Below are 26,544 nucleotides of genomic sequence, written 5' to 3'. Positions count from 1 at the left end.
TTGCACAGAGAGAAATATGGAGACCGAGGGAGATCAGAGGGTTTGGAATGCAATCTGCTGTCAGTCACCCAGGAAAAGATCAATGTTCTGGGAGAGTGACAGTGCTTATCAGCAGACATCCCCTGGAATCGGGAGTGCAAATAGACTGATACTTCTAGGTATGGGGGGGACTATTGATTGTATTAGTGGAGCAGGGCTAACCCTTAAAGACTTTGTGTGAGCACATGAAGATTACTTGTGTGGCGCCCCTTCTGGTTCTACCCAAATATATGTTTGTGGGGAGTATTGCCACATTAAGGATGCAGGATATACGCAGTGGTACCTGCCTCAGTGAGGTGACACTGGCAAGCAGTTAAACACTGACTGGAACTCCCTTCAAGGCTATATTTTTCTCCTTCATTAGTGACCCTCCCAATAATGCCCACATCTCTCTAATGGCAGCAACAGAGCCTGCACTATCTGAGTGGCTGATAATGGCTTTCAAGAAGTATAATGTGTTAATCCATCACATACTGTTAGGGGCCCATAATCAGGGCCACGTGCCCCACAGTTTGATATATACCTTCACGGCAGTGCAACTGTGTGTCACCTGCTATGGAAGGGAAACGTGAGAAAGATGAGAAGAATGACTATATTGACACGGGGCAAAAAATAATCCAATTTACTGAGCTCAAAATGCAATACTTATCCTCTGCCGGATGCACACAATAATGGGCAAGCATAATGCCTTGTGACATGAAGTAATGTCCTTGCTTCAAACCCCATGTAATCTTTACGCAGAGTGTGAATGCTATGCAGAAGCCCTGGGTGCATTTGAAATTACAGAGCAAAGAACATGTGGTTAAACCGACAGCATTTACCGGTGTGACTGATGTATGGGCAAGTGAAGCCCAAATCCTTATGCCTATTAAGGGGGCAGAGGGCACTCAACTCCCTACAGTGGCTCTAACAGGTATGGGAAACTTGACATAGAGGAATAGCCTCATAATATGTTGATGCAGATCCATGTGTGGTGTGGGGGAATGTGTGTGAGTGATCAGGATGGAGATGTGGGGGGATGTATGCATATAAGCAATATATGTGACGGGCAAAGGAGGTGTCTGCAGGGATGTGTGTGTATGAGACGGATCTCTGAGACCAATATGCGTGTGTGTGCGTGTGTGTGTGTGTGTGTGTGTGTGTGTAAGGAGGATGTGCATGAGGGGTGTGGTGTTTTCTAAGATGGCAAACATGAAATGGTGAACATGTTAACTATAGGGTTCATGATGTAGACAATGGACAATGGTCAGTTGCATGGAACAAGTTTGAAGGTATGCCACATTTGCTGTGACCTATTTCAAGTGGGGATCTGCAGGAGATCTACATTCTTCACATATGCAGTGCTACACACTTCCGTAGGGAAGGAACTCCATAAGGACATGCCATCCCTAGATCGACGGAGAAGAGGAACACATTGATGGAGTGGGCACAGTCAAACCACAAAAGGGTGTTGAAAAAGGAGGAAATGGCCAATGGCCACCAGTACATATGGAAACAGTGAAAGGTAACATTAAGGCCTTCAGGCGATGGACATATGCATCAGGAAGAACATCTACTCAATAGTATTGAAGAAGTTAACTTTGATTGTGAACAAATGGATCCTGGTCAAGTAGTCTCACACCTCTGTTTCCAGGGCAGATAGGTCCTAGGGATTTACATGGGAGGAGAAATGTAAATTTGTGCACTTCAGGTAAACATCAGGGCTCAGCTCAGTTATATATTGTACTGTGAGGAAGGCCTGACGTGCTTGAAGGGTGAACATGTGAAGAACAGCAACACAGTGATGCATCTATCTCACGGGCATGTTGGGTTATAAGTGAAGCGCAAGGCTAACATTATAGGGAGTGTGAAACACGTTTCATATTTTTAGAAGACAATGTGATACCAGTGGACACACTGTAGCCCAGGAGACAGACCCTGTCCTGGCTTCAACACCCCCACCCTTACTTGGTATGTTGCTTTTCCTATGAGAGAGGTTGCGTAATAACTCTTTGTCTGGCCTCCTGATCTGCCCATAAGACATTGTTGTTATTATTATTTTTATTGTTATTGATATTAGGTCCTTATTGAGAGCAGAGCTAGCTTCTGGAGCTGAGTGCTTTGCAGATCATAGGACGCAGGACACAGCAAGGGAAGCAGGTCCAAGGGATCAATACAATGGAGCCGGGAGCTAAGAATGGGGCAGGGTGAGGGAGGCTGTTTGGCAGCAAGGGAGTAACAAGAAACCAGAGGCAGAAGCAGAGGCGGGCAGACCAGCCAGCCTCATTTTAGGTGGGGAGAGGACGCAGTGTTTTCCTAGGTGTACCTTGCGGTATAGCTTTGCGAATCAAACATGTGTGAAGTGTGCTTTCTCATTTTCCAATGTACAAGGATGAAGGTGTTGTACACCTGTGCTACCACTAAAATAAATTGATACAACAATTTCAAGACAGGCAATGTCCTGGGCCTTTGTGGTAATGAGTACTCACTGCGTACACCCGATCTGGGCAATGTGTCAAGGCAGCCGTCAAATAAGTGGTTATAGAGGTGAACTTCCATGTTACTGCAAAGTCCTAATGCCCTCCTACTGCATCCCTTAGTTCATGAACATCAGCATCAGGGATTTTGTGGTTGAGGGGACAGGTCACAAAAGACATGGATTAGTAGATTACAATTAAGTGCAATGTTGTGCAACTCACTGCAGGCCAATAAGATCTAGGAAACAGTGGAAGGGTTGTACAACAACACACCACTGAATGAACAAGGCAGCGGAATCTGGACTTCATGATGACAAACGTCTGCTCAACGGCACTGTGAGTCTGGGTATGCTTTGCAATTTTACTTCTGCTGACCTCTGTCCACTGGTTTTACACCTTTTAAAATTATCTGCTGCGCCAGGGTGTAGACATAGGGGCTCTTTACAGTTTCCCTGCTCCAGAAACAATGACGGTAAAATTGTCGATATCTCTGGCACCAGCATTTTTACAGGACATTGGAAACACAAGTTTGCCAGTGGGGCCATGGATCTACCGCCTGCTGGAATATGAAGCCCTCAACAGCAAATAAATGCCTCAATTACCGGCACTGGTATTACGCCACTGGATATGGAGAGCTCAGCCACCAGGTACACTTTGGTGCTACTCGTGACTGCTTTGTAGATACATGCAGTCTTGAACAGTACACTGTCCTGGAGAAGAAGCCAAAATAGTTTGCGTACGACGAGGGAGATCTGTTCAAATTTCCAGGAAACTCTAATAAGGTGTGCTGCAGTGTGGAGGACTGTTTTTATAGGCGCCAAGTGAGCAGCTAGGAGCCCCATCAGGTGGGCATTTCCCCCATCGATGTGCGAGAACACAAGGGCCTGCATTATGGTCTGGAAGTCCTGCTGCAGGATGTAGTGTTTCATTTTTCAAAGGGTAGAAGGTGGAAGGTTAGAAGGTGAAAGGGTAGAGAATTGGAGACAAGCCTTATCGGCCTTTTCGGGTATGCGTTTCTGGGAACACAGGCTGCTGTTGGTGATGAAGCCTAAGGATTTTGAACATTGAAGAGGTTAAATTTGAGGTAGACACACAACATCCAGGACGGGATGATGGCTATGTAATTGTGGAAATGACTGCTGTTCCACTGGCTCTTTACTCTATTGTACAACTGACTATCATCCGCTTATTGATGGATGGCTAAATTGGGATCTTTGAGGTGTGCTGGCAGAGGCTCCATATAAAGGTTAAAGACGATCAGTGTAAGGCTGAAGCCTTGCCAGACTCTGCAGGAGTTTGGGGGTCTTTTAGAACACAATTTGTTCATTTGGATGGCCTGCCTGAGCAGTAGGCGCTGAACCAGTTCAGCTCAGTGCCAGTGAATCCCATCCTCTCGGTGAGGAGGGATAAGAAGATGTCATTTTCAACTGTGTCGGTTGCAGCCAAGAGGTCAAGGAGGATGAGGATGCATGCATCTCCCTTATCCCTGATATGGGGGGCATAGGCCAACACATGGATGGTGGCTGTCTTAATGCTACACTTGAGTGGATCCCTGATTGATAGTCATTTAAGTGGCATACTTGTTCGATTTTGTTGAGCAGTGGTGCAGCAACTACTTTTTTCCGGATTTTGCTGATAAGAAAGATGCTTCATAATGAGCTGCCAGCTGACCAGGTCATATGGGTGTACGGTTGGTTTTTCAAAAGAGGTCATATGAGACCAGACTTGAGCGTGTCCAGGAATGACCCTTAAGTGGGCGAGGCCTTGATAATGCTGTGGACTGCTTTGGAGTACTCTGATCACTGAGCCCATCAATTGTTTAATGATTGAGGTCTGGATGATATCCAGTCCGAGTAGCAGGGAAGTGTTTTACTACTTCAAAGAGGGCTTTGGTCCTGTTAGCGGCTGCCACAATGGTGCTGGAGTAGTAAGCAACTTTGGCCTTCATGATCAGATTCCTACAGTTGGCATAGAGAGACTAGAAGTTGATGACATTTCTAGTGTTATGGTTCTTGTGCCACTGTTTCTTTAGGGATCCGATTGAGTATTTGTTGGAGATGAGCTTGGGATGTACCAAAAGCTGGATAATTTTGTCTTAGCACAACTGTTTCTAAGTGGGGCATGAGTACCCGCTAGTTTCATAGCAGAGTTGTTGAATAATTGTAGGAAGACCAACCAAAGCATTCCTTGTGGCATGGAAGTCTCCAAAGTTTGCTTCTTGCTCACTGACCAGGGAGGTTTTGAATGAGTGGCACTGAGTCAGGGGCGTTTAGCAAGGGCAATAATGATGAAGTTCGCTGGGGTAGCTTGCTGGGACTGCCCTGGAAGCCTGGCTATCTGAACTCTTGCGACGGTGAGGATGGGCTGTGGATGGAGTAGATACATGGTGATGACATTTGGCAAGTGGTGTGTAGCAACCAAAGAGTCATGGTAAGGTCCTTCTCTTCATCTGTCCTTTTCTGAGGATGCCGATGATGAGGACGCATAAGGTGCACTACTGAAAAGGTGGTGGGCAGAGCAGCTGAGTGGCAGGGTCTGGCCGCATGACCAGCAGCTGTCTCAATACTATATTAACTATTGGTTATTCCTGTTCACTTATTTCAGTCATCAAGTTAGCTTGTCCACTTATTCCTGATAACTGTATCCAGCCTGCAGGATGCCGGTTTGAAACTTGGCATGAAGGACTCATCTCTTCATCCTTCCGAGGTTGAAACTTGAGTACCATTACAATGAGCAATAAAAACACCCGCCTTTACAGCAGTAGAAGCAGGATGACCAGACATGAAGCGCTATATAATAAATGTCAGCCTGCAATACCTGTATAAAAGCCTGTAAATAATTGTCTTACAACAAGCTAGTTGTGACATCACTGCTGTCCTGAAATAAGAACATGTCATCACATTAGTTCTGTAATCATTTATTCCACTTCACATGTGATGTCACAATTCCTGCTGCTAGAGCTGGCACAGAGCGGAGTTCCACCTGCCAAGACAGCATTTAATGCAAGTACAATCATGTCACATTCCTTTCTCGCAAAATAGCTTTCTGTGACAACTTACAGCTATAAACGGATAAGGAACTGCTGTTGGTTGAAATTTTGTGTTGGTCACTGCTCGGGGTTAATACTTCCGGGCAAGCATCTGCAGTTATTACTTATTTTAAAGCACAAAATTAAAAGTTTTTAGAAGCATTATGTTCAATTGCTTAAACATTTTTTCTGCACCACATTAGAAGGTATATTTTAAAAACTAAGTTGCCGTTGAGCTATCCTCCTGACGTCTTATATGTGCTTAGGGCTTTTCCAGTGATTTCTAGCACTGAGAGTTTTTGGGCAAGAATGCACCTGAACTTTTCTAATTTTCTTAAAGGAAACACGCTGTTCGTATCTAAAATGTCATATCGCTATATCGTTAACTCTTCCAGTTTCATAGTCTGTGGTTTAGGTTTAGTGATGGACATACGCCAAAAAAAATGTCAAGATACTACCAATTTAAAATCATAATGCAGGATCAGACTGTGGACTTTGGAAAGGATTTGCGCATAGGATGGACGCAGGACAGCCAGAGGGCTAGATTCATGGGAGTTTTAGAAAGTCACTTTGCACCGCGTAAAAAGTTCCATGAATCGAGCCCATAGTATCTGCAGAGGTGTAAACAACGACCGTGTCAATTCTTGGGTGAACAATGGATTTGTGTGCTTCCAGACTCATTAGAAACAAAGGTAACATTTCGGGGCATGACTGTAGAAGGTACTTTTGAGAAGAAGAGAAAAGTCCTGCATCTGATCGTACATTAAGTCTCCATCTGGATGCCCCTGTGCTGCCATGGTGACGAGCACATGTTGGAGAAATTACCATAGCCAATGACAGACAATCTGAGAGCAACCCAGGACAAGCTGCAACTGTGCATTGGTCATAAAAGGTTAGGTCGTTAGTCTTATTGCAATGAACCCCATCTCAAAGAGGTCTTCTCCGCTTTTGGGGGAAACACACTTCGGGGGTGCTGACGACTGGCGAATTTACTTACACTCTGGATTTTAGCATGGGCAATGAATGGAATACCAAAGGTTAACTTTTTAGCCAAGAAGTTGTGACTACAAAAGAGGTGATGGTACACATGTGTCACTTTCTTCACCAAGCCTCCAAGTGCCTTAGACACATCCTGGAGCACCAAGAGACCTGCCCCGAGCTTTACATCCCACTGTGAAAAAAAGATGCAGTAATAATGCATTAAGTGTAAGCTCTGCTTAGTGATTTCTACCTAAATACTAGTTTTTGCGCAATGTACACACAAGCACTGGCTTTGAGGTAATTCTGTACAAAGGGTGTGTCTCTGAAGCCTCGATGCCAAACTGCTGGCAGTCCCAATGATCCCCTTTACATATATAGTGGGTACATCCAACCAAAGCGTGCAATTGGTGTCATTGGCACGTTTCACAGCTGAGCAATGTGCACACACAATTTATCAGACACAGTGAAAGGGGTCAATTGGGATCTAGACACAATGAAATAGGATTCCCTCGTTAACACTGACGGATCACTCATCCTGCAAAGGCGTGACACAAGAGCCAGTTTAAGTAATACACTAATTAGAAATGGATTCTGAATTACTAAAGTGCTGTTACTCCTTTGTATAAGTAGTAGTAATGGCAAAGGTTTATTTCGGGAATATAAAACAAACCCATAAAAACAATAGCATGAACAACATAATTACAGATAGAAAAATAAGATCCAGGCAGTATTAAAACCATAAAAACATTGCAAAAATACAAAAAGAAAAGTTTTCAAGCAGATTTCAATAAAAAGTTCCTCACAGACAATGCATTCTTTAAGAATTACAATAAAGCCCAGGACACACAAACTGAATCTACCCATTAAATGTAATACAGAGGGAGAGGCCACCAGGGGGCGTGCTCATGACAGAAGCCTGAGTGCATAGTTCCTGTGTTGCTGGGTCGTTAGGTGTGATGAGCCCCCACCTAGACCGCAGCCCCAGGCGGACACCGGTGGCACCACTTGGGTGCGAATCCTTGAGGCACATTGCCCCAAAGTTTGAGCGAGTTTGGGCACTTTCCGACTGAGTTGTGGCTGACTGAAGTCAGCCACGAGAACATGAAAGTAACGTTCCCTGACATGGTGGTCCAACCCAGGAGAACATTGCAGCGGCAGGAGCAACATGAGGCATGCAAGTGGAGACCCATGCCACAGAGAGGTGCAGATTCAGCACCAGAGGGGAGGACAGGGGCTCGGAGGAGCTGCGAGTGCACGCCCAGCTGGCCCCATTGGTGAGGGACCTGCGACGGCAGTGCACCCACAGTAGGACAGTGTGGTGCAGCTAAGAGGAGATGCCCGCTTGGAGACCCACAGTAAGGATCAGCCCCTTGAGAGGTGTGACAGCAGTGAGGGGGCAGGGTGGTATTGGCTGGACCAGAAGGGAGCAGGACCCCTCACAGTGACAGAGGTACTGTCGGGAACATGGCTCTGCCCTGGCCTGGGTAGGTGCGGGCCCCCACGCTGCGGTCAGTGGCGTGTGCCTTCCTCCTGGATTGGTGAAAGTCCCCAATTAGAGATGACTGGCAAGCAAACACCAGGTGACAGCCTACTGGAGGAGTGGGGGGAGCTGCCACTGGGGAGCAGTGGACCTGGTGTGAGGGGCTCCATGTGAGGAGAAGCTGGCCTGTGTAGAAGCTCGGATAGAAGTGTGCTGACAGCTCGAACCTGGCCCTGTGCAAACACCTGCAGAAGGTGCCGGAAAAGGTTGTTGGGACTGATGGCTGATGGGAACCCGGCAAAACCGGAAGGCACAGAGGCACAATGTTGGACCGGAGTGTTTTGGGAAAGCAGGTGGCCAGCAACCCCCTCTGACTCCCTATGGGGTGGCACCCCCGCGGAAGAGTGGAGACTGGTGGGGATTCCTACTGGAAGGGCAAACCGTGGGCCCCCTTGACCCCTGACTGTGCCGACCCCAGACAAAAGGACTGCACATTCCCATGGACGGGAAATCGAAGTAAGGGCACTTCGAAGAAAGAGGTGAGGACCCCATATCCATGAAGATGGACATTGCCACTTTGCAGGGGAGATTAGGGGAATGAGGGCAGATAACGGAGGGAAAGCGGATCAGTACAATGTGCGGATAGACAAGAGGGACGAGAGACTCAAGGTGGTCGAAAACAACCAGACATCCCTGGAGACTCTGGAGATACAGATGGACATGAGAATGGCGGAACTGGAAAGGAGGGAAGGGGAAGTTGCCCTCAAAATGGATGATTTTGAGAATCGTGAAAGGAAGAACAACCTGTGATTCTTTCGAATACCAGAGAAAGAGGGCGAAACGGAAGCAGATCTGATAAGGACCGTGCATGAGGTCGTAAAAGTACTATTTGGGGATGATGCCATCAATGATCTGAAAATCGATAGAGTGCACAGAGCGTGAGGTGCAGGTAAGGTCCGCAAACCATCCTGTCACGCTTTCAAAACTACCACGACAAGCAGAAGATGCTGGGGAGAGCGGGAGGGGCAGCCGTGGTGGCACTGGGGAATGCAAAAATCACAATCTTCCAGGACTTCTCATCACTTATGCTGGCAAAGTGACAACAATGCATGCCCCTTACAAAGTGGCTGAACGAGAAGGGAGTGAGTTACAGGTGGGGATTCCCCTTCTCCATCTCATTTGAAGTGGACGAATATGGATACAAACTGGTCACAGAGGAGAATATTGCGCAGGGTCACTGGAGAATTGATGGGAGTGGAGTTGGGCCCAACGGCAGAAGGACCGAAAGGCCTCGAAGATAGAGAATGGTGCATAAAAAGCCCGAACGGGTTCAGGTTTCCTGGCTCAAAGATATTTAGGAAGTTGAACACTCCTCCGGCTGGGGCCTCTGGAACATGACATTACAACACCTCCTTGGGCACCTACACGTGTGTGTTTCAGATGCACACATTTTCTGGTCTGTTGGTAATGTAAGTGGGGTCAGGGTTAGAGTTTCACGGGACCGAGGATTCTGATGAGAGGATGGGCTAAGGAGGGGTTTGGAGGATTACATTTGATTGAGCAGGGTGACCTCTCCAGAGGGGACCCATCAAATGGGACGGGTGTCAGTTGGGGGGCAAAGGGGAGTTTTTGGGGGAGTTCAGGGGAATATAAGCTGTGGGGGCTCTTAATGTTGAGGAGCAAGGTGAGGCGACCCTGATGATCGGGTCCTATTGATGGTCCGGTGTTCATCCAGTGATGTTAACTGGAGTGGACCGGGTGCCACAGGGGGCCTATGGGGAGTGGAAGGGGAGAAGGGGGGAGGGGACGGGGATATGATCGGGAGAGGGGAGCACGAGTTTGTGATTTTTTGGCATGGGGGTAAATGCTGAGTATGGGATGCGATCTGTCCAGAGGATGGAACTTGATGTAAAGGAATGGTGGACCTGAATAGGGTTGAAAGGGATAATTGTCTCCGAATTTGCACACTAAATGTTAAAGGGCTGAATTCACCAACTAAAAGGTCCTTAGTGGCCAGGCTGTTTACTAGAATGGGGATGGAGGTGCTCTTCATTCTAGAAGCGAGGTTCACCAGGGCTGAGGAAAGGAAGATTCCATGCAGATTGATCGGTTAGACAATCGGGGCTTCTAGAATGCGAAGAAAGGGGGGGTGGGCATTCTGATACATAAGAGGCTAAAAATGTTGAGGGGAGGGTGATATTGCTGGTGGGTTTACTGGCGGAAGTCTGATTCACATTTGTGGTACTATATGCCCCCAACCAAGCGCAGCAGTTGCACTTCCTTAAACCCATGTTGGCAAAAGCCTTCAATGATGGAGCTGGACATTTGGTGGTGGGTGGAGATTTCAAATTGTGGGCGGACCTGCAGTGGGATAGGAGATCAATGGGGCAGACTGGAACGGTGGTTCCCTCATGGGCAGAGTGAGGCTTATAGGGTTGTTTGGATATGCATGGCCTACGGGATGTGTGGTGATTTTTCCACCCACAAGAGATGGGATTTACCTTCTACTCCCCGCCCCATGGGACGTATACCTGTATAGATTACCTTTGCTTCTCAAGAGACATCCTGGAGGTGGCCCGGGGCTCAGAGATCCACCTGGTTGCCTGGTCTGACCATGACATGGTATCCTTAGAACTGCTTGGAGCGACTTAGGCCCCAGCAACTCAACATGGAGAAGTAATGAATCCCTATGGAAGAATCAGGTGTTTCCAAGAGGAATTTGAGGAATTTGAGGGGGCGATAAGGGACTATTTCTTGCTGAATGATATTGGTGAGGTGGATCAGGGGATGATATGGGATGTGGGGAAGGCGACTTGGAGGGGCCTGCAGATTAGAGAGGGGGCATCCGAAGCGAGAGAGGATCCTACTGGAGAGTAGGCTGTGCGAGGAGTTTAGGGATCCGTAAAGAAGGATACAGGCAGCAGAGGAAGTAATGGGGGAACTGATAGAGGAGGTGAGAGGGAAAAAAGAGGAACTACGGCTGTTGGAGGTGAGCAGGATAACCCAGACTTTTCCATTTCTGAAGCAGACATTCTATGAAAAAGGCGACAAAGCACATGTTCTCCTGGTGGCAAGGCTACGTGGTCAGCGCACAGACAGATGGATAGCGGGGGTTGAGAGTCCAGGGGGCACACTGGAGACGTCTACAAGAGGAGTGGTTGAAACTTTTGCAGATTTTTATAAAGGCTTATACAGGTGGAAGACCACTTGGAGGGGGACACTGGAGGAGGTGTTCTACTATTACAGGAGATGAGGAACTGGGAAAGGTGCCAGGAGAAGAGGCGTATACCGCTGACTTCTACAAAATGTTTGCAGGCATCCTTGTTCCACACTTGGTCAAAGTATTCAACTATATACTGGATACTGCAAGGGCCCCAAAGACATTTCTGAGGGCTTTCATAACAGTGATACATAAAGAGGGTAGGGACACAAGAGTGTGTAGGTCATATCGCCCAATCTCACTCCTTAATGTGGATGGGAAAACAATCACCAGAGTCCTAGCCACAAGGCTCAACATGCATATGCCGAGACTGGCCCACTCTGATCAGGTGGGTTTCATAAGGGGGAGACAAGGGGCCGACACAATGCTCAAATCCTTGCACTTGATCACAAAAGCTTGCGGCAGAGGGGGTATCTGTGGATGTAGAAAAGGCATTTGACAGGGTGAACTGAGACTTTCTGAAGGCACTCTGGTCAAGTTTGGATTGGGATCAGGATTTTTAAGGGGTTTCATGTCTTTATACTCAGACCCAATGGTGTGTGTTGCTGCCAATGGGAATTTCTCACATTGGTTCGGACTGGGTCGGGGCACGAGGCAACGCTGCCCCCTCTTGCCACTACTCTTTGCCCTCTCACTGGAAACCTTAGCCCAGACACTACGGGACGGCCCTTGAGTAGAAGGGATTCACATGGGGGGTACAATCTGGGCTTATATGCAGATGGCATTTTGCTGCACCTCAGAAATCCAGGTACCTTGGTCCCTGTGGTGGTTGGGATAGTTGAGGAATATGTGGCACTTTCAGGCTTCCTAATCAATAGGGGAAAATCCATCATGTTTCCGTTGGGCCAGATGGAATCGAGCGACAGGTAGGGCCTACATACATTGGGTATGAGGGTAGAGGAGGAACCGTTGTGCTATTAGGTGTAAATGTTACAAGGGACATACAGGACTCATACTAAGCACACTTCCCATCACTCCTAGCGAAAATGTTCAAGGACTTGGTTAAATTGGGGAAATTGACAATTTCCTGGATGGGCCAGTTAAACACCATAAAAATGAACCTCCTCCTAAGAATCCCCTACTTAATTCAAATGCTCCTGATCCAAATACCCCCGACTAAGTTCTGAGAAATTAAGGGCCGTCTCCTGAAATTCCTGTGGCAGGGTAAGAAAGCGAGGGTTGCTTATGAGGTCTTGGCACTTCCAAATAAAAAGGGAGGAGTGGGATTCCCGGACATCTTCTGCTACTACAAGGTGACGCAGCTGAGGTTTCTGGTCCCGCACTTACAGGAACAGAGGGATTGTCAGTGAGTGGAGTTGGAGAGCTCTCATCTCAGACTATCAACTGTGAGAGAATGGATCTGGGTGCCGGAAGACAAACTTCTGAGGAGGATTAGGGAACACCCCATCCTAGCGGTCTTCTAGTATCTATGGCGGAAGGGACCAGAGATGAAAGGGATCACGACATGGCCCTCCCTTTTGAGTCATTTGTGGGCCCCGGGGGTAAGGGACCGCATCCCAAACCCAGAGAGGTTCCAGACTTGGTTTGATGCCAGTCTCACTATGATTGGTCAGTTATGGAGGACAGGTCATTTTATCTCACTGGTTGATTTGGAGGGGGAACTGGGAATAGGAAAAGTATATGTCTTTTCTTACTTGCATTTGAAGGGGGTTATCACAGCCGATGATTGAAAAGACAGGGTACAGAGGGACCTAACACCCTGGGGGAAGGTCTTGGACTCGAGAAGAGTCATAAAAGGGCTGATCGTGGCCTTATATGGGGCCTTGGTGGAGGCAGGCAGGGGAAGTATGGAGAAACTCCAGAGTAGGTGGGAAAAAGACTTGGGTGGGGGAGTGGACGAAGCATCGTAGAAGAGAATGTGCTGTAAGGTGTACAATACCTCTATCGCTTGACAATCAAATTGCTCCATAGGTGACAGTATGACCCAGTGCGCCTCTCTAGGATTTTCGCGGGGATGAGCCCTCTATGTTGGCATGAATGTGGGGAACAGGCAGATTGCTGGCATATGTGGTGGTGTGGTGTGGGGTGTGCCAAGGTTCAAATCTATTGGGATGGAGCCCTTGGGTGGATCAAAGAGGTGAAGGGGATCCCCAAACTGAAATAGAATAACAGTTATGAGTAAGGTTTTCCTCGGCTAGTATAATGTTGATTTTCTTGTTCATGCTCCTTGATGGGCCGTATTGTATTGCATTACACTGTAAAATCTCAATAAAGCCGAATTAAAAACATTTTTTTTAAAAAAGGTAACACTGAGCAGGATCATAACAGCGAAATCCCTGTCCCTGAAATACTGGTTTCAGCATGCGCTCTCTAATAGGCGAAAAAAGCTGGGCAAAACAATAAAAAATGTGCCAAGTCTTCTCTGGAAGCATCACAAAAATTACATGATTGGTTCTCATTCCCATTAGACCAGGCCGCCAGCACAGCTCTCACATGAATGCAATGAAACCAGGCCCTGGTGATAACAATACGCTGCAAATGATTCTGGACCCACCACAAATACTTCTGGAGACCTGGGCCCACAATAATGATTTGCTTCCTATTAGCAGGCTTTGTGGTCTCCGATGGCTCCCTTGCCTAAAAGGCACAGCATCTGTCATATAGAAACATTGAGCGTTATCCCCCATGTAGCCTTTACATGCCTAGACCAGACGATTTTCAAATGGGGGTCCCTAAGCACCAGATATCTGATCAGCTCACAGGTCAGAAAGGTTTTGATGTTCCCCCAAACTCTGATCCAGTGGCCTACATGCTGGGCTACAATAAAACCACTAACAAGCCTGCAGTCCAGTTCCTTGTACACAGCAAAGTTTGGAGCCAATTGAAGAAGCCCCAATTTTCTTTTAAAAAAAGGTGTTCTCTACCACCAGGATGGGTTCAATCTTACCATGTCCCCACAGCTCCATACCATGCCTAGCAATAGAGGTAGCTTTGCCATTGTAAACTTTGAGCAGCAGCTCGACCAGTTTTGTTTAATATATGGCCATAGCTCTGGCCAAGCCCCCAATAAAGAGTTTGAATCTTGCAGTCTGCTTATTGATATGGGCTTCAGCCCTAAAGTTCGATGAAAATCGGGCCACCAGGTAATCAAAGCTATCCACTCTGGGGATTAAAACAACCTTGCTATACATGGCCCAGAAGTAGGGTGGGGTAGGTCCAGTGAGTCCATAAATAAAGAATAATCATTAATAAAACACTGCAAGGCTCTTGGGGTGCGGGCCAGCAAGACTGTATCGTTTGCCTATGCTAGTCATGGCAAACACCTGTTGCCCAACCTAGGAGCATCCGGAGTAGATTTAAGTATATGGTCATATAGACTATTTACATGAAGACAAAAGAGCAGGGGGGCCAGCCCACAGCCCTGGCACATCCCGCGCTCCACCAGGAAAACTGGCATTGCGCCCTCCATATACCCCACTCCTCACACAGGCTACCGTTGACAGATGCAATTACTTACTCATGAGTTCTTACTCTTTTGTTGAATGCTAATTATACATCCATTAATGCATTGCTTTTGCCCATTGCAATAAAGTGCTACCCTGGTATCTTATAACACTCACGGAGTGGTGTTTAATGTTTTCCCCTCCGTTTTCCTCAGGTAAAGTGCACTGGCCACACATGGTGGCAGATAACTTTTGCCCCACAATTCTTTCTGAAATAGTAAATAAATACTGGGTCCCAGAAGAAGTGACTGCTTCCAGCCAAGGCACAACTGACGTCTTATGTTATATTATGTTATGTTAGTGGGATTTATACTGTGCACGCCTTTCATTTGCATGGTCTCCAGGCATTCAGGCGGATCTGAAAATAAGAGACTGCCTGGGTTTTGTGAGTGGGAGGAGGGGGAGAGCGCAAGAGCGCTTCTGCTGTGGAGTGGGTAGTTGCAGTTCAGAAAAGCATTGTCCTTGTGTGGATTTGGTTCTAGGGGGTAGTGGTTCGTGGGCGTGCAGGCGCTTGCATCAATATGGGTGGACGTGTGTGCCCGTGGTGCAAGCATGCATTGGCAGAGTTGATATTGTGTAGGTTATTGGAAGAGGTGTGGAGTTCTGCTTGTTCGCTGTCAGTGGGGGCGGGTGAGGGGGGGGGGCAGCCTGGGCAGATAAAGATGCCGTGTGTGTCCGTGGACACGTATTTGGTTGTAATTCAATAGATCACTTTCAGATGTAGATGCCAGGTGTGCTCTTACAGCCTGATAATCAGTAAGTCCATCAAAGGTACAATGTGCCTTTTATTAGTTTTGGAACTGCTCATGTGCTGGCCATAAATATGAAATTGACACTTGGTGCACTGGCCATTAAGTCGCTGATTGCATTACTTGTGCCTGACCTGAAGCCCTGCAGCTGAAGGACCCACAGCTGCAAGAGAACTTATTCATCCGGTTCTGCAAAGATAAACCTGTTTCCTAGTTCGCTCACCGCTGCCAAGGGAAAAGATCAAATAAAGGCAAACAGAGCTTGAACCTACAGTAAAGCGACGCTGACTGGACATGTGTTAAAAGAATATGCTTTACTGCACACAAAAAAACTCTCCATAACTCAGCGCTCAATAGTCAAGCAGCCACGCATTGTTTACCGAGAGCCTGACAAGGATTGTAATTGTCACAGCTGCACAATATCTACCCCCCCCACAAGCGCCGCACTCGTGTGTATGTCAAAAGAGCATGTCTAGCAGGTGTTGTTCAAGGAGTGTGCTTCCAGTAATGATTACCTGCACCGGAAGCCACCTGACAGTAAAGCCATCGTCGATCAACAGACAGTGGCAGCAGACATTTTAAATACTCCACCTGTTCGCAGGCACTGGAGTCTGGAGAAAGTTAAGTCTCCCAGTGTCCTTGCTGAGCACACCTCTGCCAATGACACACACAAAAGACTTGCTGCTTGGCTTGAACTGCAGCCTGGCAGGGACCTATGCTCTCTTACAAAGAAACAAGAAGCACCAGAGGGGAAAACAAAGTTGAAAGAATGTCTTCCCTTTGCAACATCAGAGCGTACAGGTTTTTCTTTTTTGCGAGCCTGCGAAAGCAGGTGGTTCTTTTCTGCATGCAAAAGGGTGGGGGACCAAGTGCACACACTGACTAATTCGGCACTGGATACTCAGTGTGTTAACAAAGGTTACTCACTAAAAGCAAACAATAACCGCCTTCGGTCAATTAAATTGGCAGAAATAAAATGTGTCACGGGGCACACAATAAGAAATTAAGCAATGTTAACCCTGCCTGCCAAACCCGCGATTTTTTTGCTCTGCCTCCACTCAGGTGGCACTTCCCTTTAAATGTTTGTGTTCCCATAACTGGAGAGGGCAAGCTTTCCTGCGAAACAAAACGTAGCTACGCTTTGGGTGACCAGATTTAAAAAGTAAAAAACCGGGATAGGGTATCTAACATAAAAGTAGGACTAACTCTTGAAAGTAGCTGTCAAGGCACTACACTCCAGTAGTGGTTGGAGGAGAAAGGGGTTTAAGTGTTACTGGTGGAATAAACACATATCATAATTAATGTATCACAAACTACCACTATCTTAATTTGTAAAATGCAGCATTTCTTCTGTGTGAGATTGAAGACCTACTACCAAAAACCAGGACCACTGCATTTACCAATTGAAAAATAATCTTGAGCAAGGGGGACAGAGCACCCAATTCCGGGACAGTCCCGACAAAACCGGATGCCTGGTCACCCCAGCTACGCTGCTTTATACAACGCAAGTATAGCTAGGAGAGGGCTTTCTGCGCCAATGTGTCCTGGGCCCCATCTTCAAAACCCCCTACCAACATGCCATGAATACTCAAGGCGAAGGAGGATGACATCCAGAATGAACTAGGTGGCATGGGCTGGCAGTCTCCCCAAATGATGATATTCAAAATTAAAGTTCCCTTCTACGCGCCAATCATGTGGAACAAGTCACCAACGCAGATGATCCTGCCCCTCACTTCAGGAAGGACCTGCGGACCCTACTCCTCAAAGAACATCTCGCCAATCACTGATCCCTCCACTCACCCCAATCTCCCCCCGCCCCCTCTGCAGTCCTCCCTCACTCGCTTTCCCTACCCCAGTGGTATTCAAACTAGCTTACGCCATGCCCCTTCAGCAACAATATTGCTGACGAGCCCCCCCGCCCTTTACCACCCCTACCAGAATCCACTTGTGCTTATATGTTCCCTGTACTCCCTTTCTAACTAGCCTCATGCCCCCAGGACACTCTTCTCGCCTCCCCCTTGCTGGGCAGCCCCACAGTTTGAAGACCACTGCCCTAAGCCTCCTGGCTCCTCCACCCTAGCTGTAACCCCCTGTGCGTGTCCCCTTTGCACCGTGCTGGCTTCCCAACTGGGTGTGAGCTGTATGCATCCCACGCACACCTACGAACAATGTGTATTAAAAAACATAAGGATTGTTCTGAACCTCTGGAATGGTTGGTGTACCCTGCAGCATACGGTTGCTCCATAACATTTAGGCCAGTCCACGTCCTTAGGCCATCCTGCAAACGCCTCATTCTGATTCCACGTGGCAAAAGGGGCACGCAAACATGTGCACTGGTGGAGCTATAGAGGTTGCTCGTGTTGTCGTGCCCTCTCCCCAAGATCTCGATGCACCCTGTAAAGTAGTAACATGAGACGTATCTGTGCCCCACGGGGGTCCCATTGCCAACTGCACACAGGAGAAAGACTACTGTGCCCACACACATTCAATTGGGTAACAGACCCCCCTGCAAGGTGTGTGGCTTCCCCATGTGTAGGCATCACACAGAGACAGCCAACTGCATAGCTTGCAATGGAAAGGAGACAGGAGTATAGGCATGTCTCTGCTGTGAGAGTTATCACAGCTGGAGGAGGGCGAGCTGAGTTAAAAACGACGGAAATCGTCTGAAATTTTGATATGATTCTGAAATCGTTAAGTCTCGCTGCAATTACTAGCTGTGGGGAATTGGGGTATAACGTTACACACGGTAGCGCACGCACACCTTAATCCGCCCACAGCCTTGCAGGAAGAGGTGCGATGCACACGCAGACACGTTCAGTGGGAAATGAAAGCCAGGCTTACCGTTGAGTTGCTGTGAGGTGGGAAGAGATAGCTCCGGCGACTGCGATCACCGGGAGGTGTGCTGGTGCGATGGCGAAGTCGAACAGTGCCCTTTCCCTGGCAGGTCTGCTTTCAGCGGACTTGGGAAGGAGTCGGAATACACTGCTGTACCTGCTGTCCGCTCAGGCTCTGGGTGTAGTTACCGAGCTCGGAGGGGTGGGGCCATCTGGACACAAACCGCAGCTCAACAGAAACATTTTCTCCTCTCGGTGCCTTAGCACTTATCAAAGCAATGAATGACGGCCTGGCACGAGCAACACGTTTCAATCCTCGCTCATTTGACCTAGTCTGCTTTCATATGCATGTATTCTGGAGCTTCACAAAGTGCCACACAGAAGAGCCGTCATAGCGCTAGGTGGGGAAATGGGAGAAAAGAGTAAGGACGGGGATAGGGGAAACAGGTAAGAAAATACAATGGGCAACATTAACAGCAGGCCAGCTGGCCGCATACACGAATGCAATGTTTTTGGTTGGTAGAAGGGTTATTTCTTTTACCTGAAAATACATTTCACCTTGTATTGACAAAATGTCTCTTGTTTAGAAAAGTAGAAAATGCGTCACTACAGTATGCACCTGTTAAATGTACTATGGCCATAAGTCCTGCCCTGCGGACAGTGTATCTGGGCCACGTGCTATTCAGTCATAGTACACAACCCTCTATCCTCATAGCACGGCTTGTATGTGTGGCCTGCAGTTAGTGCATTAGACACTTGGTGAATGGCATGGGACCATGTGCCCCAGGTAGCCCTTCCAACAAGGCAAGGCCTGCGTCTCTGCCCTATGCGCAGAGGGCTCACTCCTGAAACAGTGCTGCTGTTGGAGCCACAGCCCAGAAATGGGGTCTCTGAATGCAGAGAGTACTTTTTCTCACCCTAATTGATAAGCGCTATGCAACCAATTGCATAGCTCGATCCCCTGGGTCAATGGGCCCATTTGGCCTCAGATACGAAGATCGAGTGGGACCATTCTTTTCCAAAATAAAGGCATAGTTCACACCTCTGTGGCATTGCAGTGATCTCTCTGGTGCTGTGACAAGCCACAGGAGGCTAAAGTAAGCCATCACTAAAAACAGGTTCCACAAAACCACATGCAATTCCGGGGACCAAAGATTACTGCTAGACTCAACATTACAAACCTCACATCTATCAATCACATTCCTCAAAGTGAATTGAAATGTTGGGTCCATGGCGTTTCTTAGACCATACTGACAAGATATGTTTAATATTGAATGGGTGGTTACCAACCTAAGAAAGAACTTCAGGTTGGACAAGGAGCTATCTTGTGATCTAAATATAGTGTTCCCCCATCCCGTGGAATCTGTGCTACAGGTCATCACAAAATCCCTATAAGAGTTTGAATAGATTTGGTGTTTTGGGGATTCCACACAGAAAACATGTTTAGTGTTTTTGTTTAATGAAAACTAGGACAAAATATGATTGCATACCTCCCATGGTCGTTAAGTACTTGAAAACCCAAAATGTAATTGAAAAAAAGGGATGTCAAGGGTGGTTGGTTTTCAGTCTGGCAGCCTTCCTGGGCCCCCAGATCCTAACTCGGGTTCATGGCCTCTGCACTGTAAACTGTTTTTTTAACCAGTCACAAAACAACCCTTAGGGCCAAAGTCAAAGATAAGTCCTGCAGGGAGGTAGAAAGAAAAATACAGCCACAGGACACAAGGCTCTGCTCTCAGGGGTTTCGGGGGACTGTGTGTGTGTGTTCATATATGTATATTGAAAGCAAGCGTCCCCAAACAGCACGATCCTCCCCTCAATGAGAGACAATGAAGGACTCTCCCAAAATGGGAATAAGGCCAAGACAGAGTGCGGGTGAGCGTAAATGGGAGTTTATCAATTAGAATTGGGCATGCAAAGAACTCTGCAAACTCCGAGAGCGCTCTGTCTGACAATAGCAAAGACAGGCGTATATATTTACAAAAAAACGTCATCAAAACCTACATACTATAGGGGGCACAAGTTCATTGGGATTGGGTGGCGACGACTAACTATAGGTGCTGCTGCGGTGTGGTTGGTCTTGGCTGGAGGACGTCACTGGTCAACCTCGTGGGTTGGGCTGGGCCTGGCAGGTCGGCTTGAGTTCATCTGGGCGGTGTTGATGTGCTGAGGCGGCCTGTGGCAGAGATGAATGACTTTCCTGACTTGCTTGCCCTCTGCCATGCACCCCGCAGTCATTCAGTCATTTACAGTTCTATTCTTTTTAGTAAATCTTTCAATAGGTTAACGCAACACAGGAGGAATGCACCTTGTGAGGGGTCTGGAGATAATATATCGAGGCCTGGTTACTTGTGATCTGTTGACCGGGACCGTGGGTCGCGGGGCTAAGCTTCGGGGACTGGGGCGGGTGGTACAGGTCTTTCTGTCTTGTTAGAAGTGGTTATGGATGTTTCGCTGTGTGTTGTCAAAGTGTTGGGTGTCCTGATTGCACAGGGCCATAAGTCTGAGACAGTCCGGTGGGTTGTGGGGTTTACGAGGGGGGCGCTTGAGTTTAAACTAAGGTTTACTGCTGTGCTGTAAATAATGCAGGTGGCTGGCCGCGGCCTTGGGTGCTGTAGTGGGGCTACAAGTCTTTGAAGCGGCTCCAGTCGGGTCGGGGGAGGCGTGATAACGCAGAGCGGGGCTCTGTTCTCATGTCTTGGCAGCCTTCTGAGGGAGGGAGGGGGATACATCGAGACCTTGTACGCTTTCACAAAGGTATCTCCCTCATGTGTTGCCGAATATAAGTAAAGACATCGCAAACATTTGAATACTTTTCTATAATACTTATTTACGATCACTTCAAAACATGCATTTAACCTTTGCTGGGTGTGTTTCGATTATACCCAGTTCGAGCATCATATTTGTACATTATACTCTAGCAGCTACAGTGTTTCAGTTACATGCATATACATTCGCAGTAAATGAGGTAGTGGTTAGATCAGTGGAGTACATAGAAAACGACCCGCCACTGTACGTGACGGTGGTGGCATACGAGGGGCTCAGACATTCACACATGATACGTGCACTCTCGCGCATTCTCGACATGAATTCATAGTATAGTTGCATCCGCTTTCTCGCGTACTCTAGCAGCATTTAGTTTTATTTATGGCGTGAAACCATGTGAGGTAGGCTGCCCAGTGATACACGCAACGAACAGATCCCTGGAGCGTCCCTTTATCATTAGCATCCACCTGCAATGGTGCGAGCTTGCCATAGCTTATATCATGGGAGCATGCTCTCTCATTTTAATACATTCTACAGGCGTTTGTATTTTGTGGAAGAAAGAAATAATGCAAGAGGTCTTGACATTAATATATACATATATATAAAGACTGTCTGCCATCAGAGGACCATTTTACTGTTCTTCCCATTGTTCAGGCCTGTTGGCCGGGTCATGCTGATAGTGATGGTACACTGCGGGAGGTGAACAATGTTAGCGTATTGCGCTAGCTCATGTCCGTCTTGTTCGTGGGAACGTGCTCGCAGCGGATCTGCCAGGGTGCCAGGGTGCTGCGGCAACAGGGATGTTCTCCAAGGGTGGGGGCCGCGCTACAGTGCGCTGAGCTCACACCATCTTTACTGGGCAGAGAATGGTTTTTGGGCCTAACTAAATTTGTGTTGTGATCAATAGATGTGGGCATTCGATACGTGTGGGCAATGTCTCCAGTGGGTGAGCCCTCCACCACCTGGGCCCGGGTGGCATGAGGGAACGCCCAATGGGCCATAGCCCTCACCTGGGGAAGAAACGCAGGCGAGGGGGGTCTCTTGGACCAGTCCTCCCCTACATTTCCCCCCTTTCGTTACTTAAGTAACGAATTCTTTAACTCCTCTATCCTTCTACATTCAGCTTCGTCCATCACCGCCTCATCCCATGCAGGAGTTCCTTTGATAGGCATCCATGCTCTGCACACCCCCCTTAAACTCTCACCTCTCCTGGCGTATTCATCTGGAGTACACGTAAGATATATGCACCCACCATCTCCTTCCAAATCTACCCACACTTCCTCGTACCATTCTAGTATACGGGGCTCTTTGATGGTGGTGTGCCAAAGCTTATCTACAATATCCTTGTCGTGGTACATGGGCACCAGTTGGTACCTTGGTGTGTTGTCTACCCCTGTTTGTACTTGTGCTTCTTGCACCGTTTTTATTGTACCGTGTGAGTTGCCCATTGTCACCATCATCATTGCACCATTTGGTACTGCGTTAGCACAGACTCGAAGACCCACCTGGCATAGGCAGAAAATTAATAGGAGGAACACCACAGCTGGCATCAAAAATTTCATCGTTATTCCAAGCCATGAGGGGACCCAGGAGAAGAGGTTATCGAACCATGTACTATCTTTTGCTCCGCCTCCATCTTCATTTTTTCTCCTAGGTAGTGGACTGCTTCGATCACATGGGACAGGGAGCCGTTTTCTGCGTCTTCAGAAGGTACGAAAGTGCAACAGGCACTTCCTATTTTTCGGCAAACACCGCCGTCCATCGCCGTCAACAGGTCCAGGACATACCTGTTTTGCATGGTCATCAGTCGCAAGGCTCTTAGTTCGACCTTTATTATGTTAAAACCTTCTTCAGTGTCGTTCGCCAGCTGAATTAATTCCCAGCGGGTTATCTGGAGCCATTTTGCGTTAGCCCTTGCTTGGACACTTGATACGAGCGAGGCAAAAAATGTTTCTGCTGAGCTGAATAATCGATATTTGTCTGGGATCTGGGCCAATAGTTCTGACGATGCCTTTGATATATAGTTTGATGCTCGTCTGTTGCGGGTCAGCACCTCTTCCTTGCTTTCAGAAGACAGGACATACATTCGTGGTTCTGCAGTTGGTTGGCCCACACTCTGTTGTGTGCGTTCCTGTGTCCTTTTGCTTCCATCGATGTGGCTTTCTGGTATCACCATTAGAGCTGAGTGCAGAGTGGCCATTGAGCAGCTGCCACTCCACGACGGGGGGAGGTGTAGGTATGCCTGTTTTCCACATACCCAATACGTGTCCATAAGGGCCGCAGTTCCTTTTCTTAGGTCTGGGATAGTGAGGGTTTTGTTGCACTTCTTGTTCGTCCCCATGGATGTTCTCCCCTCTCCTTTGAAACATAGTTCATAGTCTATTTCATTCTGCAACTTGAAAGGCTTTTCGATGGGCGTGACCCAGGTTAGTTTTGAAATGTGTTCTCTCCATACAGGTGTGCATGTTTCTTCTATCCATTGCAATTTCTCCGGTGCCACACCCCTCAGTGCTTCAGCTTTACACATTACTTCTTCATTCTTCCATTTGTTATCCGAAAAAAGTGTCCCTTTGATTGCAAAAAATGGTTCTTTCAGACATACAACCCCTGACGGTTTTGGGTAGCACGTTTTCTCGTTCTGCAGCATTAGAAAAGTCACATCATGTGCCTGGAAGGTGTTCTTAATTCTGCACAACGTGAGATGAAGGAGACATTGGGCATCTATAATCGGCAACTCTTTGGGTAACAGCACTTTGGGTGTACCTGATGCGTGAGGGATGAGGGAGCAAACATAACAGCTCTCGTTTGTTGTTTGTTTAGCTGTGGCACTCATATCTGCATACCACTTATTTGTTTGGTGGGGGTGTCGTGGGTCTTCCATCTTATCTAGGCCTAGCCCATAGTACTCATCATACTTCCTCCTTCCTGTTTCCCTCTTCCGTCTATTGTTCTTATTCCTCATATTCTTCCCGATTCCCTGGGCAAGAGACAAAATAGACCCCCCTTCCTCATTCCCGCCCCCCTTCACCCAGTCATCATATAATATTTCATGTGTTTCTCTCATTCTTTGATTCTCTATGGCCGTGGGGGCAGGCTGGCTGGTGGGGGTATTATACAACCAGGATATGGCAGAGGGGTTTCGGTCGTTTAAACTGTGAGCATTGTAATTAGACATCTCAGGTGGGGACAGTGTGTTGTATTGTCTTTCACTTTTTGGCTTTCCATCATGTGAGATGACAACATTGGGTGATGTAGTATAGTAGCCCCACACAAGTTTAGTTCCATCCCATACCAAAAAATCACCTTCCCTTGTAGTTGCGTTGACACTTGCAGTTGTATTGGTCCCAATGGTTGCGTTGCTCCCTCCCCCCTCGTTCATCTCGATAGAGATGAACGCTATGAACCAGTATGTAACCAGACCAATTAATAATGTAAAAAACAATATAATGCACGCAGATAGTCCACATTCATACGAATATATACATTTCACAGTTAACCATTCTCTAATTCTAGTAAATTTATCCGTTGCAGGCCGCCCGTTAGATGCCATGGAAGCTCCTGTTTTAAGATATAAAAGTGCATTGAGTGCATACATGTAAACATTTTTGTTGGCACCATCAGTGCCAGTATACATATGACGGGGAATGGGAGCGGGTGGGGATACGGGGAGGGGTATTCACAGACAAGGGTGTATACAAGCTCATAATATATATATATATATACATTCGCACTCAACAAGATGAAAGTTAAAACAAAATTTATCAGTTGTGCATTTCTTAAAATTCACTACCAGCACATACACGCAAGTTCATGTTCAGTCATTCTGTTCAGTCGCAGCGTTTGCTGTTGTCTGTGCCTCCTCATCTACCTCCTCTTGTACGTTGCTATATGCCTTCCGTACATCGGTCAAATGCACCCAGTACCTTAACCCTTTGACCTTTACCGCTGTAGGCGTGCAAAATATCACTTCATATGGGCCATGGAATCGTGGTGCATTCCACCGACGTACAAAACTTCTGACATATATCCAGTCGCCGGGCATTAGCTGTAGTTGTTGCCCTGGCTCTGTGTCGGCGCCTGTTGCGTTTCCCTCTTCTCTAGTGAAGGGTGGGGACAATTGCTTTGCTATCACGCGCGCTGCCCTTGTTAATTTCTTTAAATAGTCTGTGAACTCATCTCCCAATATTGCGGCGCTTCTGTGAGCGTCTGAGTGTTCGCGCAGTGGTGAATGTGCTGTGTTCATCCGTCTCCCAGTCACGATCTCGTGCGGGGACAAATGGTGGTCTTTGCTCGGCTGGTTTCGCAACTCAAATAGCGCAAGCGGTAGGCAGTAAATCCAATTCTTTTTTAATGAGAAGCATAGTTTTGATAACCTGCCCTTCAACAGTCCGTTCATTTTTTCCACTACGCCATTACTTTGAGGATGATAAATTGAACATAATTTATGTTTTATTCCCAGCAATGTAGTCACTTCCTTAAAAAGCTCATTCACAAAATGAGTGCCATTGTCTGAGCGGATCACGTCACAAATTCCCCAGCGCGGGAATACTTCCCTTACTAGGAACTTGGCGGCGCTCTTGGCATCGGGTCGCGCGCAGGGTCCTGCTTCCACCCACCTTGAAAATGGGCACACGACCACAATCATGTACCGTGCACCATTACACCTTTCCCCCATGTCTGCGTAATCTATGTGTAGTTCCTTGAATGGGCCAATGGCTTTAGGGATTGTTCCCCGGAGAGTGCGTAATGTCATCCCTGAATTGTATATTTGGCATGTTGTACATTCCATTGCTAATCGAGACACGTGCTCCTGAAGACAGGGCACGAACCATTCTTCCTGTATTTCTGCTGCGATGTGTTGTTTGGTGTTATGTGCAGGGAAGTGTAGCTGTTGAAATGCAATCTCTAATAGCTGAATTGGCATTACCACCTTTCCCGAGTTATTTTGTCTCCACAGTAGGTCTGTTCCTGACTTGCTGCACCCTCGCTTTGTCCACAATAGTTTTTCCTCTGCACTGGCTCCTTCCTGTAATTCTATTATTTGTGGTATGGGCATGGCATTATATCCCTCTGTGGGCTCTTCGTTTGTTTTGTCCTTAATCATGTACTCACCTGTGTCATGTTTCTGAAAATAGGAAGCCTCCTTGGCGGCCGCGTCCGCTGCCGCGTTCCCTAAAGACACAACATCTGTGTTGGACGTATGTGCTTGGCACTTTACTATTGCTACTGCAGTGGGGTTTTGCAGGGCCTCAATTAACTCTTTTAACAATTCTGCATGCTGTACAGGTGTTCCATCTGCCCTCCTAAAGCCCCTCCGCCCCCATCTTGCTAGTCCTCCATGTACTGTTGTTGTCATGTAAGCTGAGTCTGTGTATATCGTCACTGCACACCCCTTTGCTGCATGTAGTGCTTCTATGAGTGCAATCAGTTCTGCTGCCTGCGCGGAGTAATGTGATGGGAGACGATATTGTACCAGTGTTTCATACTCACCGTCTTCTAACCTCACCACTGCCATGCCAACGTGTTTTTC

The 26,544-nt window shown here is 47.4% G+C and overlaps 1 protein-coding gene across 10 annotated transcripts in view; it reads right to left on the bottom strand.

The window, feature by feature from the left end:
• Positions 1–18,432, bottom strand: part of BCAS1 (brain enriched myelin associated protein 1) — a 675,276-nt gene extending 656,844 nt beyond the window's left edge. For 9 of the 10 annotated variants that reach the window (XM_069651132.1, XM_069651134.1, XM_069651142.1 and 6 more), the window contains exon 1: positions 18,259–18,428. The gene's annotated coding sequence lies outside the window, so the exon portion shown is untranslated. Of the gene's footprint in view, positions 1–18,258 lie in introns of all 10 variants that reach the window. The other variant, XM_069651137.1, reaches the window with a different exon arrangement.
• Between the last annotated feature and the right edge of the window lie 8,112 nt (positions 18,433–26,544).

The sequence above is a fragment of the Ambystoma mexicanum genome, chromosome 3p (assembly GCF_040938575.1).
Source record: "Ambystoma mexicanum isolate Mex_15411 chromosome 3p, UKY_AmexF1_1, whole genome shotgun sequence".
NCBI lineage: Eukaryota > Metazoa > Chordata > Amphibia > Caudata > Ambystomatidae > Ambystoma > Ambystoma mexicanum.
This window is presented reverse-complemented; position numbering and strand designations above follow the sequence as displayed.